Source organism: Lampetra fluviatilis, chromosome 31, assembly GCF_964198595.1.
Source record: "Lampetra fluviatilis chromosome 31, kcLamFluv1.1, whole genome shotgun sequence".
Classification (NCBI taxonomy): domain Eukaryota; kingdom Metazoa; phylum Chordata; class Hyperoartia; order Petromyzontiformes; family Petromyzontidae; genus Lampetra; species Lampetra fluviatilis.
In genome coordinates this window covers 9781411-9794633 of record NC_136305.1, presented here as the reverse complement: position 1 = coordinate 9794633, position 13223 = coordinate 9781411, and positions in this window count along the sequence as shown.

The following is a 13223-nucleotide window of genomic DNA, read 5'->3' as shown; positions in this document are numbered from 1 at the left end:
ACGTTCAGATCTGCGAGCTGCTCGCAACGGCCGACGAACTCGCACCTCGTGCCGATCGAAGGCCTTCCTTTGTTATCTCCTCGTGGAACCATAACTCAGGGCGCCACGCGATCTTGTTAAGTTGTATTTCCAATCAAATCCACAGCAACAATTTAAAATCAACCGAGCATTTTCCACTCCCCTGGGGCTTTCATTACGAGTCGCGTTGAGGCGAGCGCGCAATGCACCCCATCCGTCTGTGCCACCCGAAGCCCTGCCTCTATAAATCACCTTCGCTAGGGCAGCAGCGGCAGCAGGCCCCTGCACAGGCGGAGGTGGAGCCGGCATCGCCGAGTTGTGCGTAGGGAGGGACGCGCTCCTGCGAGATTCATTGCCGGAGGCACCGGGGGGGGGGGGGGTCGCAGGCCATTCGTCAAACGCGCGTGTGTGTGTGTGAGAGCCCCCCCACGTACAGCTCAACTCGGGGTGAAGGGAACAGGCTGAGCGAGGAGAGTGGTGGACGGCTGTGGAGACACCGGTGAGAGTTTGGGCACTGGCGCTGGGTGACACGATCGCCCTTGATGGTCGTTCTATAAATATAAAATATAAACACCACGAGCTGGACTCACTCAGTGTTGCTGGTGGCGTGTGAGAGCGGTGGCGCAGCGGTTAGCGCGCTGCGGTGTCATACCTGGCGACCCCGAGTTCGATTCCCGTTCACGGCCAACACCAGCGACGATTATCTGAACCGGTCGTGGGCCTCCCCTCTAGGTCTACTCAGCCTCAAATGAGTACCTGGTGCGATGCGTGAACATCGCCACTAGAGGAGACAAAGGCGGCCGGGCGCGGTGCTGGCCACCCACACACTCGTGTGCCGTGCCGGCCTTCATAGGTGCTGCTCGCTAACAGCACTTGCACCAAATAGTCTGTTACAGGCTACACGGGGGTCGTTGTCATTGTGTATGTGTGTGAGAGAGAGAAGGAGATCATTATTCAGGCAAGTAAGGACGATTTGGTTGAGCGCGACTTTGAGTTAAAATACGCCAGGGGAGGTTGTGTGTGATTGTGGCCGCGTGGGTAATATGGGTTACTCCTCCCAAGATTTCATACGTCTAGCCGAAGAGAGATTGTGTTGTAATATTTCGTCCAATTTTAAGGCACTTTCCTTCTGTTTCACCGCCACATTTGTGCTCGGTCCCTCTAGCAAGCTTTGATGACATTTGATGTCTCCTCCTTCTCCTCCCCCATTGTTTTTGCTTTAAATAATTGCTGCCGCGCAGCATCCAGAGATGCTTATACTAAAATATTAAAATCCTGTATGTATCCAAATGAGTTCTATCATTGTATAAACGCACAGCATAGGTGAGAACGCCAACGAGTAATTTCCATTTCGATTTAAAGCTTTCGCGACTGCAGGGATTCATCTTCTTGGTTCTTTCGGTAAAGTCACGTAGAATGTAAATAATAAAATAATAAAAATAAAACATAAGAAAATCATTCTCACGACGTTTCGGCCACAACGCAAGTAGCCGTCCTCAGGTGGAGAAGACAGAGTCTGAATGAAAAGCCCCAGGCTTGGAGCGACTTTTTAAGCTGGGATGGAGGGGCGAAGAGCGCCTTGACAAAATAATTTGCATATCAAAAGAAATTTAGCATATTTATGGGAAATGCAGATATGCGATTAGTACTACTTGTGAAATGCGTAGGAGGTTTGGCGAGGGGAGTCATTTTCATCCTGAGCCCGTGCAGTTCCTTCACCCCCCCCCCTCCTCGCGCGTTAGATTACAGGGCGCTGTGTAAACAACATCCACGGGTTGTCAATAACGCTCTAGAAAATGATCTAATTTGCGTGTTATAATTCACCATAGATTTTTTTCTACCTTTCTTCTCGAGTAACATTTTTTTTTTATCAGGATCACATCGCGGGGGATTTTATGACAATGGAACACCGAGTGCCCGGTCTCCCTCGATACGCGCAACATTTTCTGCTCAGAATCTAATTATCGTATCGCAGTGCAGCGAGAGGTGATTAATGGAATCTAAACGTCCCGTGCATATGCTACGCACGCGGGTAAATAACATCGTGCGCCATGTGCTGCAAGTAGCAACTGTTCGATTGTCCGCGCACGGGATATCGTATCTTAGCGAGAATCCATAATTAACGCTTCGATTCCGCTCCACACTCGAGCAGCCGTTCCAACTTCCAACGGCCGAGCTCAAACCACACGCCACAGGGGGTAACCCGCACAAGGCACCACGTGGGTGCGCACAGGGCACCACGTGGGTATGCACAGGGCACCACGTGGGTACGCACAGGGCACCACGTGGGTACGTACAGGGCACCACGTGGGTACGCACAGGGCACCACGTGGGTACGCACAGGGCACCACGTGGGTACGCACAGGGCACCACGTGGGTACGCACAGGGCACCACGTGGGTGCGCGTCATAACGCGACAAGAGACCAGGGCCCCACCACGACGATGCACTGCCCCGTTCCGAACGGGGATTTTTCTTTTCCTTGCGGTACATTGCAAAAAAAGATCAACGTCTGTTCAAATGTTTGTCATGAACAAAAAAAAAACACGCATCGTCAAAAAAACACCGACACTCTGTGCTTACGCCGGACGCCACTCACAGCCCTGGTTCCTTGACCGTTTGTGTTGGGGATGAGATACGTCTGGGGTTTTGAAGGTTCGTGTTGCCACCGTGTGCGATTAAATTCACGCAAACTAAGGCCCCCACGCTTCGGGGCGGTTTGGCGCTGGTTCAAGATGGAGATAGCTCGTGGCCACGCTTCCCTTTTACTTGAGCCGGCTGGCTCCGAGCATGGCCCCAGCCGCGCTCCAGATTCCAATGAGCGGAGCCTGAGCCAGGCCACGGCTGAACCTCTCAAGGGTATTTGAAAGCGACCCGAGCGGTTCAAGCTTCCTTCGAACCGTGATGAACAACACGGCAGTCGAGTGCTCATGTTATGAATCGTAAAAAAAAATCCCTTCATAAAGGAGCTGCTTTCTTCGGTGGAAGGGACTGATCGTTTCTGTTGTTTAATGCCGAGTAGCAAACGGACCCCTCTTAAAGACCCCTTAGCTCTGTCTGCCGAGGTGTGATGCACACCATCACGTCTGTCAATTGCTGGCCCAGGTCAGAATTTGTAAAAGACTCTGAATGTGTCAAATGTTACGCACAAAATGAAATGCAAATGTTCGGTAAGTCCCCGTTTGTGGTGGGTACAACCCAAGGGTAAGTGGGCGGAACTAGGGATGGAATTTGGAAGTAAATGTAATCGCAGAGGGAGAGGTTAGGGGTGAGTGTCGGCTAATCCGAGGAGGGGGGAGGGGGGAGCTGTCGCAACGGGTGAAATTTACAGGGGGAAAAAGTTGATAGAGAGAAAAGAAAAAAGATAGCAAACTTAGAAATGTAATGCAACTCAGAGAGTCGGCCAACACAACAGTTAGCACTATACCTGGTTTATCAACGTCCTTCCAAAGATTGCAAAATGTTGCATCCATCTTCTCGGTTGAAGTCATGTCTCATAACCCAAGGGTAAGTGGGCGGGACTAGGGATGGAATTTGGAAGTAAATGTAACCACAGAGAGAGAGGGTTGGGGTGAGTGTCAGCTAATCCGAGGAGGGGGAGGAGGGAGCTGTCGCAACGGGTGAGAGGGTGGGGGTGAAATTTACAAAGGGGAACAAGTTGATAAAGAGAAAAGTGAAAATCTAGCAAACTTAGCAAACTTAGAAATGGAATGCAACTCAGAGAATCGGCCAACACAATAGTTAACACGATACCTGGTTGACCAACGTCCTTCCAAAGATTGCAAAATTTTGCATCCATCTTCTCGGTTGAAGTCATGTCTAAGTTGTGTGGAAATCCTCCCCGTAGAGGTGGTTCAATCTTGATTTGAAGCTTTCGTGACCGCTGGAATTTATACTCTTTTGTTCTTTCGGTAAAGTCACGTAGATAGAAAAAATAACTAATAAATCACGACGTTTCGATAGCAACACAAGCCATCGTCTTCTACTATAATCACCCGAAAATGTCTGTCCGTCCCGCGCGTGACGTCACTCCACATGAGGCCCACCCCCCCCCCCTCATTAATATTCATGAGTGGGTGTATTTTTACACTAACGCAGAGAAAGGTCGAGCTTCAAATATAGTATGACGTTTCTTTACAGAAAGTGACGGTAAATAATAAATCTATGCAGCACAATGCTACATCCGTGCGTGACGTCACTGCAAAAGAGCCCCCCCCCTTCATTAATATTCATGCCCGCGTGGAAATTTACACGAACGCACTCCACATGCCGCACCCCTCCCTCATTAATAACCATGAGCGGGTGACGTCACTCCACATGCCGCACCCCTCCACAATAACCATGAGCGGGTGACGTCACTCCACATGCCGCACCCCTCCACAATAACCATGAGCGGGTGACGTCACTCCACATGCCGCACCCCTCCACAATAACCATGAGCGGGTGACGTCACTCCACATGCCGCACCCCTCCACAATAACCATTAGCGGGTGACGTCACTCCATATGGGGCAACCCCACCTCCCCCTTATTAATAATCATGAGCTGAACAATTTTTCTATTGAATATTTCAGATTTACTGCAATATACACTCGTCCTTGGACGGGCAAAAAAGCTCGTATTGTTACATTTTGATACTGGCAAGGTAGGTCCCATGATGTAGCCGCTCACCCCGAGCTCTCAATGTCCTGATAGTGCATTTTGTTTGTGCTTTTCGCCTTTCAGCGTCCTCTGGTCTGACACTGTTTGAGATCGGGCTTTAAAAAAAGCTGTCTCTAGTGTGGACCAATCAGGTTCAAAGACAATGCATATACTACCAGAGCATGCGTCTTTTGTCTGCATGTTCACCACAAGTGTATGTGTTTAATGCAGACACGATTACTTGCAAAAAGGTTTCAGTTTGGTGTTTTAACATCTGAACAGAACTGTTTAATTGCCAGAAAAAGGTAAAACGTATTCTCATATTTTTGTTTATACTGGCAAGGGAGGTCCGATGAAGCAGTAAGGTAGTCAGTGACAACACAAGTTTCGTGGCCAACCGTAACATTGCGCCAGGGATGTCTCAAAGCGGAGCCTCCCCCCGTGGTTTGTTGCCTCTGTAATGTAGTAACTCGGCGGGAGACGACTTCACGGGTAACACACTCTTTATTTTATCAAACTCGTTCACAGGTGACTAACACCTACTTTGTATCTCGGGTGACAAACACCCACTTAGTATCTCGGGTGACAAACACCCACTTAGCTACTTGGTGACTAACGCCCACTGAGCTACTCGGATGACCAACATCCACTTAGTATCTCGGGTGACAAACACCCACTTAGCTACTCGGCGACTAACGCCACTGAGCTACTCGGATGACCAACATCCACTTAGTATCTCGGGTGACAAACACCCACTTAGCTACTCGGCGACTAACGCCACTGAGCTACTCGGATGACCAACATCCACTTAGCTACTCGGCGACTAACGCCACTGAGCTACTCGGGACACTCCCTGCCCGGGGTATCCGTCTCGACTGTGGGTCCCCAGCCCGACCCACGGGGGCGTCGGACCCCGGGTCCCACAGCCTCGCCTCCGAGCCACACAGGGCCCCGGTCCCCACAAGGACGGCGGGACTAGGGGTCTCGGGGCACTAGGTCTTCAGCTCCGTCTTCGGGTCTTCAACTGGGTAACTCTCCCCGAGTGCTCTCGCGCGTCCCCCTTTATACCCCACCTGCGGACGTCGCTGCGAGCACCCACTTATTCGACCAATCGCTGGGCGCTGGCTACGATCCTGTTTTCCCACATCTCATCGTGCCTCACCACCCACGCCGCGCCGCCCCGTCATCTGTCACTCCCGGCGCGCGCGTCCACACCACGCCCACAACGCGTGCCCAACCCCGCACCCCGCGCCGCCCCGTGATCCATCACTGTCACAGTCGGCGCACGTCAACACCACCACTACATCACCCCCTACCACATAGCTCGCAGCCGACCCGGCTGCTATAAAAATATACAAACCGCCCTGTGTGCCCCGTAACACAACACAACAACAAGAACACTACCATCCGCAACCATCAACCAATGCCACCGCGACAATAAAACAATATATACAAACCGGCGAGTGACAATAGCAATGTGTATGCAGAAAGGAAAATAAATGGACATTTTTTTTTTTTTTCTTTCGACTCGTGCAGTGTCCCCTTTTTTCCGAGCGTCCCTACAACGGGACATTACCCCGGCAGAGGGGAACACCGGGCGAGCTCGGTGTAGAGAAAAAACGTCTTCATGAAAATTGTTGAGCCCTAGCCCGAGTCCGCCTTGCCGGTCCGTCGTACGGCACCAGACGCGGTTGAACGTCCGGTGGTGCCGGCGGTTCAGGAAGACATCGGCCAGGCATCGAGGACCCGTGCGTGCCCCGGGGTTCAGGCTCCCGACGGTCAGCAGCCGTCAAGCCCGAGGCACCTGGGGGTGGGTCAGGTGGAGACACGTGAGGATCAGCCTGCGACACCTCCCTCCCCGAGTCGACGGTCACATCACACGCCCGGTCGTCACGGCACAGAACGGGGTCACACGGTGCCGCATAAGGCTTCAGTCGGGAGGGGTGCACGTACAAACGGCGTTTCCCCCATTTAATCTGTATACTCTGGGGTCGTGCAACCCGCACAATTTCCACCGGTCCCCTCCAAGGTCTCAACAACTTGGGGGACGTAGCCAACGGTGCATGTGGACAATGCAGCCAGGCCTTATCGCCTGGTTTCCAATCATGCGTATGCACCCTCCGCTCATGCAATTTCTCGTTCGCAATTTGCCGCGACCGCGAATTCAACCTCGCCGCCTCCCGCGCTTCAGTCAATTTGGCGATATTAAATTTGATGTGGTCTGCCAATTTAGATTTTGCACGTGGCTGGGAAATCCCCAGTTGGACGTCCATGGCCGGATCGGCCTCCCGCCCATACATAAGAAAAAATGGGGAAAACCCCGTCGCCGCATGAGGGGCCATTCGATAGGCCGCGAGTACCCCCGGCACCTGTAAGTCCCAATCAACCTGATCGTCGCAGACCTGTTGGCACAACATAGACGTAATCGTCCTGTTCAGACGCTCAACCATCCCGTCAGTCTGCGGGTGGTAGGGGGAAGTACGCACTTTCTTTGTACCCAACAGGTCGCACACCTCGCGCAACAAAACGCTCGAAAAATTCTTTCCTTGATCCGTCAGCAAGCGTTCGGGGGCGCCCTTGTCCAAAACATAACCCTGGACAAAGGCGTCCGCCACCGCCGCAGCCGACTGGTTGGCGAGCGGCCATGCCATAGGCCATCGGGTGAAGTATTCCACGCCAACCAGCAGGAACCTATTTCCCCTTGGTGTAGCCGGAAAGGGCCCCAAGATGTCCAACGCTACCAATTCGTTTATACGCGAAACCTGAATGGATTGCAGCGGTGGATTAGCTGCCAATGGTGGCGGTTTCCTTTTGGCGCACCCTACGCATCCCTTAAGAATATTCGCCACGTCGTTACCCATCCCCGGCCAATAATAGTCTCGCTGGATTAGGGCGAGCGTTTTGTGAAAACCCAGATGCATGAGCCGTTCATGAGCTGCCAGAACAACCCTACCCCGCATAGCAACAGGCACAACGAGCACGTGACGCCGGGACATGTTGTCCCACTTCATCATAAGGCCCTGTCTGCACACCCAGGAACCGACCCGCGCCTCCCCTACCTCGGGAGCGCCAACTTTCCGACGTAGCGTAAGTAGGGAGCTGTCGGACATCTGGAGACGGCCCCACTCAATGAGGGGCAACGACAACAGCGAATCCCTCCCCGTGGGGGCGTCCTCTCCCGGGGTGTCAGTGGCGGCGAGCGCAACTCCCGGGGTGCCGGCGACCGGGGGTTTGCACCGCGCCGATCCCAACAAACATGTGCAGTCCGTGCACGGAGGCAACCGCGACAAGGCGTCCGCATTTGAGTGTCGCAATCCCTTGCGGTAAATCGTCGTGAATTGGTAGTCTTGAAGGACCTCCAACCATCGGGACAATTGGCCCGATGGCTGTGCCACGCGCATAGCGTATTGTAGAGCCGCATGGTCCGTACGGACCGTAAAATGACGGCCGTAAAGATACGGCCTGAATTGCTGTGTAAAAAACACAATCGCTAACAATTCACGACGAGTTACGCAATAGCGTTGTTCGGCGGGGGAAAGAACTCTACTACCGTAGGCGACCACCCGTTCAACCCCCCCGACCACCTGTGAGAGCACCCCCCCGATACCCGTGTTGCTGGCGTCTGTGTCAAGCAAAAACGGTTGTGTGAAATCGGGGTAACACAAGGGGGGAGCCTGCACCAAGGCGTCACGAAGGGAGCAGAACGCAGCCTCCTCTTCCGCCCCCCAGTGAAACCTCACACCCTTAGCCGTCAAAGAGTGCAGGGGCCTGGCTATGGTGGCAAATTGCTTGACAAAACGACGGTAATAGGAGGCGAAACCAATGAAACTGCGAACCTCCGTGACCGAGGTTGGCGTTGGCCATGAGCTGACGCAATGCGTCTTAGCAGGGTCCGTCGAGATCCCTGAACGACTCACGATATGGCCCAAATACCTGACCGATTCCCGAAGCAGAAAACATTTAGCCGGTTTAAATTTAAGCTTAGCGGAACGCATCCTGAGGAACACCGCTCTCAGTCGCTGGAGGTGCTCCTCGAAAGTCCGACTAAAGACGATGATATCGTCGAGATAAATCAAACAGGTATCCCATTGGAGGCCCGACAAAACCAATTCCATGAGTCTCTGGAACATGGCGGGAGCGGAATGTAAGCCCATGGGCAAACGGTTGAATTCAAATAGGCCACCAGGTGTCCGGAAAGCAGTTTTAGGTTTAGACTCGTTATCGAGTGGCAATTGCCAAAATCCAGAAAGCAGATCGAGTGTGGAAAAAAACTGTGCTCCCGCCAAGGCATCCAGCGACTCATCCATCCTGGGGAGCGGATACGCATCCGCCATCGAGATTTTGTTTAAGCGGCGGAAATCGACACAAAACCGCAAGGACCCGTCCTGTTTCTTTACTAGGACAATAGGAGCACCCCACGGACTAGAAGAGGGCGAAATGATATCGGCCGCCAACATATCATTAACCGCCGATTGCACATGTTCCTTCTCGGCTGGGCTGAGCCGGAAGGGATTCTGACGAATAGGGGCCGCGTCCCCTGTAGCTATGTGGTGGCGCAACAGGTCAGTGCAGCCGATATCGTACTTATGTTTGCTGAACACGTCAGCAAACTCGAGTAGCAAACCCCTCAATGCTCCCAATTGCACCTCGGACAAGTTAGCAGAACCGGCACACAACGAGTCCAACCACTCAGTCCCCTCATCACTTGGAGGATGCGACTTGACAGTGAAATCTGCTTGAGCCACGAGCCGTTCCTCAACGGGTAGCGGCGCGGCGTGAGCCAGCACCGTTCCCTGCGCAATTACGGCCGGCCGCGACCCCGTATTCAGGACCATTACGAACGGCTCACTGTCCCCTCTCACCATGGTTTGAGCAACCGCTAAGTCGAGGCCCCTTCTGGCTCTGTTAGACGGCCCCAACAGCACCCCCTGTGCCTCCGCACCCACCTCGAGTGGCTTCCTGAACCGAAGGGGTACTAACATTTGCGATCCCGGGGACACCCGTACAGTGTGAGTTGCCAGCGCCTGCACCGTCGCACAAACCGTGCGCATTTTGGTAGGGCTCGTCAAGAACGCAACCCGCCGACCTGACGGAAGCTCTATGCAGGCCTGATCTATGAGAATTTTGATGGGCATTTTGGACAAAAAGTCCGTACCTAGCAAACAGGGAACGGCCAGCGATGATGATACAAAAATAGGGCCCGCCAATTTGATGTCACCAATGCAAATAGTCGCCCGAATCTGGCCGATGATCCCCAGGGATCCCCCATTCGCCGCATAAAATGGCACGTCTACTGGCAGAAGGGGTCTACTTTGGACGGGAAGAATGTTATAAATAAGGTCCGAGATGATGGTGGCCGACGCACCCGTGTCAACAAGCACCCGGACCTCAACCCCGTCAATGAACCCCGTTACCACGGACGACCCGGCCGACGCAGCCACGATCCTGTGGGCCAATTCGGACCACTCGACTGCTTGCGGGCCGCGTACGGACCCCCCTCGCCGAAATGAACCCCCGGCACCCAGCCGCGAACCCCCCACCGCCAAGCGGCGACCCGAATGTGCCATGTTTGTGGACCGAACGTGTGAGGTGCCGCGACTTGCCGGGTTTTGTTGGGATGACTTGTGGCCCTGGTCGTCGTCCCGACGTGGTCCTGTGGCGCGCTGACGCGGGGCCCGGCACCCGGCTGCGACGTGACCCCGAAGGCCGCAGTTGTAGCAGACGACGGACGTCGTAGGTTTCGGTTGCTCCAGCTTGCGGGGTGAACGTGTGGGCGAACGACCTCCCGTTCTCCACTCCCCCGGACGCGATGCAGCGAAGGCCTGCTCCTGATCCGCAGCTGGCTGAGGTTCGGCGATCGTGGCGGCCAGTGCCGCGTTCCCCGCCCATTTGCAGACGACCCCCGGCTTGCGTTTGAGGACCTCGTACGCGTGAATGCTCGTGGCGATCGCCAGGGAGCAGATATCCATCTCGTCCGCCACATTGATGGGGACCCCCAACTCGTGGGCCAACGCCAGCAGCTGCTCCGTCACCATGGCGTCCTTCCCCTCCTTATCCATGCGGGGAAAAGCTGCGTCCGCCAAGGCGAGTAGTGCCGTGCGATAGGCGAGCGTCGTTTCTCCAGCCACCTTCCGCCGATCGTAGAACTGGTGGCGACACGTGGAGGGCGGCCCGAACACCTTCGCCATCAGGTGTAGTGCGGCCTGGAGCGTAGAGCGGGACGACCTTGCAGCAGATGTGAAGGCTGCAAGCGCGTCGTCGTCAAGCATCGCTGGCAACGCACGCAGGGCAGTGGTGTCGGACCACCCCGACATCTCCTGATGAGCGAGGAACCTTCGTTGGAAGGCTCCCCAGTCGCCCCCATCCGCCTTGAACGCCGACAGCGCGGGCAATCTTTGCTGGAGGACCCGATCGTCGTCGACGTCGGAGAGATTTTCCCGCGCTCCGCTGTAGTTGTGTAAAATGTCGGCTCGGTTGTCAGGCGCAAAATGGAGAGCTCCGGCGCGCGCTGATGACGTGGGCTGCGCTGAGCGGAGGTGTCCGGCCACGTGGCGTCCGTCTTTCCCGCCAATCGGTGGCGGCCCCCCAAAAACGGCGGCAACTTCCAGACTTTTGGCGCGAAGCGCCTTTTGGCGGGATTCCTCCAACGTCGCTTCCTCCACCAACCCCGCAGCCGTTTTTCCGCTCGCCGGAACGGAGATGTCGGCCAAGACAGCGGCGGCGGCGAGTAGCAACTCCGCCAACCGGGAGTGCGCGTCCTGGAGGCTGGTGTCAGAGGCAAGCGGAGCGTCGGCCATCACCGCGAAGTGCTGCATCGGCGGCAACTCCTCGTCCTCTCCTCCCGAGGTTGGTGTCCCCGGTACGCCGTCGTCGTCCCGACCTCGCTCGTGGGTACGGGTAGTCTTCCTCGTGTCCATACTTCTTGAAGACAGGTTTACTTCTGACGCCAGTTGTAATGTAGTAACTCGGCGGGAGACGACTTCACGGGTAACACACTCTTTATTTTATCAAACTCGTTCACAGGTGACTAACACCTACTTTGTATCTCGGGTGACAAACACCCACTTAGTATCTCGGCGACTAACGCCACTGAGCTACTCGGATGACCAACATCCACTTAGTATCTCGGGTGACAAACACCCACTTAGCTACTCGGCGACTAACGCCACTGAGCTACTCGGATGACCAACATCCACTTAGCTACTCAGCGACTAACGCCACTGAGCTACTCGGGACACTCCCTGCCCGGGGTATCCGTCTCGACTGTGGGTCCCCAGCCCGACCCACGGGGGCGTCGGACCCCGGGTCCCACAGCCTCGCCTCCGAGCCACACAGGGCCCCGGTCCCCACAAGGACGGCGGGACTAGGGGTCTCGGGGCACTAGGTCTTCAGCTCCGTCTTCGGGTCTTCAACTGGGTAACTCTCCCCGAGTGCTCTCGCGCGTCCCCCTTTATACCCCACCTGCGGACGTCGCTGCGAGCACCCACTTATTCGACCAATCGCTGGGCGCTGGCTACGATCCTGTTTTCCCACATCTCATCGTGCCTCACCACCCACGCCGCGCCGCCCCGTCATCTGTCACTCCCGGCGCGCGCGTCCACACCACGCCCACAACGCGTGCCCAACCCCGCACCCCGCGCCGCCCCGTGATCCATCACTGTCACAGTCGGCGCACGTCAACACCACCACTACACCTCGATGCGCGTGGCTGCGTCGCTTCGTGACGAGTGAGACAGCGGATTCGCGGTGCCGCACGGCCAGAGGTCGCAAACGGGTTTTGATTCCTTACCCGTACCCGTACCCGGCCGCACCAGGGTCGCAAACGGGTACCCGTACCCGCCCGGGTACGGGTACCCGTTCCCTACCCATACCTGTACCCTACCCGAAATTAGTGACAAACGGTTACTCACCAGTGACTCACGGCCTACCCGTACCCGTACCCGGCCGCACCAGAGTCGCAAACGGGTACGGGTAGCCGGGTATCGGGTAGGGTACGGGTATCGGGTACCCGGTTGCGACCTCTGCGCACGGCCCCGCACGCGGCCCCGTCAATGCAGCACTGTCGGAGGCAGCGGCACGGGTTCGGTGGATCACCGCACGAATGGCAACACGTTGCGAGACCCCCCACCCCAACCTCCCGTGGGCGGCGAGGTGCAATGCCCTGGCTTGACCAGCAGGATGCGGCACGGCAACGTGAGGACTCGTAATCGAGATTTTTTGGGGGGGGGGGGGGTGAGATCGCATCAATATGAATGTGTCGTTAAACCCGGCACCGTCCGACACAGCCAATTAGTAAAGGTTTGTCACGTGAACAAAACATGTCAGGCGACAGCCTGATGATGATGAGAGTTGTCATTACTGGCTGAACGTCATTGTGAATGTCGTGGGTTTACTCTCCAACACACCGGTGTGCTGAACTAATAACAAATTGGCGTGTTTTGTTCACGTGACAAACTAATTGGCTGTGTCGGGTGGTGGCGGGTTTAACGACACATTTCTATTGACGCGATCTAACCCACAAACCTCTACTATGGATAATATTGGTCGTGAAAGCCTACGACGCGTT